The sequence below is a fragment of the Trichechus manatus genome, unplaced genomic scaffold (assembly GCF_000243295.1).
Source record: "Trichechus manatus latirostris isolate Lorelei unplaced genomic scaffold, TriManLat1.0 scaffold00327, whole genome shotgun sequence".
In the NCBI taxonomy this organism is placed as follows: Eukaryota; Metazoa; Chordata; class Mammalia; order Sirenia; family Trichechidae; genus Trichechus; species Trichechus manatus.
In genome coordinates, this window is record NW_004444263.1 from 943724 (window position 1) to 945466 (window position 1743).

Below are 1743 nucleotides of genomic sequence, written 5' to 3' on the forward strand. Positions count from 1 at the left end.
TAGAGAAGTTAAAATTATTTACAAGAGAGAGAATGGGGAGCAAATCAGGGAAGAAAAGAATAGGTGGGGAAGGGGGAAGGAGATAAGAAAAGTAAAGGAGAGTGTGGGAGACACCTTGTGGAGGTTTTAGACAGACCAGAATGGTCAAAGAGAGGCCAAAGGTCGTATTTATGGTGGTTGGATTGGGGAGTTGCACAGATGGTTTGCAGGTCATTTGGGTGCATGAAATGTAATCAACTCCCTAACACCTCTGAGAGAGATTTCAGTAAGGATTGCATTATTTTTAGCCATAAGGTCTTGCCAACCTTCCAGTGGAAGGGGGGCCCTCATGCAATGAAGGGTTATCCAGAGGCCTTGTTTTCACTGGGGCGAGTTCAGGATGTGTGCTCTCTGGGCTTGTGTAACACTCCCTTTCCCTGCTCTAGATGTTTCTGTTCTGAGTCAGGGATATGGGTCCTGAGAGACAGAGAGGTGTGAGCCACGGGAGCCAGGAGATCTGAAGACCAGCTGTGTGAGGAGTCCACTTCATGAATCTTACTGATCCTTCCAAGGATTTATTTGTAAACAATGAGGATCGTTGTAAACAATGTGGAACATAGAGGAGATTGTCTTCTTTTACTATCTTCCTTCTTTGCTGAATTGAAGTCTTCATCCAGTATTTTAATGTACATCTTGTATATCCTTTTGTTTTGTAAGGACAAACACCACCATTACACTAGAATCAACATTTTCATATCAATAGGTTCATAGTGTGAGCTGAACAAATGTCTGATATCTTCTTATTTGTAAAATCGGAACAATAATTTGTAACTTAAAGATTTGCTGTGAAATGAAGTAATGAGTGTATTAAAGTCCATAGCGAAGTGCTTGATATATTTAGAGTTTCAAAAGTAAATAACAGTTCTCTTTACCCCTCCTCTTGCTTGTTCTTCTCCTTCTTCTTTAATAATCTCTAGCAATTATAGTATAGAAAATTATAGTTGGGTATCAACTAATGTGTTTGTGAAAAACAAGGAAAACAAAGCTCACTTTTCTCTAAGGGGACAAGTGGATGAGCCTGACCATTGTATGTGATGTTATTTCCATCAAGCAAATCAACAAAGACAGAAATGCCAATATAGCTGAATGAGCCTGGGAAGTGGGGATGGTGATCACATGTTTACACATCATACATGCAAAAAATATGGCATTTACTTATTTCTATAAATGATCAAATCTTGTTCCTTAGTCTCTACCCTTTGGAGGTGTTGAATAATTTCTCAGAGTCCAAACAAAGTTAAAACAATGCTGGAGATTTATTTGTTGATCAAACAATTTGCGAATTGAACAACACACAGTATGAGACTGGGCGTTGCTCCCGAGATGAGACAGTCTGTGGTTTTTAGAGTCCAAGTGTCTCAGTCATCTAGTGCTTGTCTAACAGAAATACAACAAGTGGATGCCTTTAGCAAAGAGAAGTTTATTCTCTCACAGTCCAGTAGGCTACGAGTTCAAATTCAGGGCGCTCCAGGGGAACGCTTTCTCCATCGGCTCTGGAGGAAGGTCAATGTCATCAATCTTCCTTCGGTCTGGGAGCTTCTCTGCGCAGGAACCTCAGGATGTGCTCTGTTCCCGGTGGTATGAGGTTCCCATGTGTCTCTGCTCACTTCTCTCTTTTATATCGCAAAAGAGATTGCATTAAGACACTAATCTTGTCAACCTCATCAGTATAATCTCATCACAGTGAAAGAATTTACAACACAT

At 40.4% G+C, this 1743-nt stretch overlaps 1 protein-coding gene across 1 annotated transcript in view; it reads left to right on the forward strand.

Annotated features, from left to right (window-relative positions):
• LOC101361069 (butyrophilin subfamily 3 member A3-like) overlaps positions 1-1743 on the forward strand; it is a 53471-nt gene that overhangs the window by 47013 nt on the left and 4715 nt on the right. The gene's annotated exons all lie outside the window — the stretch shown is intronic.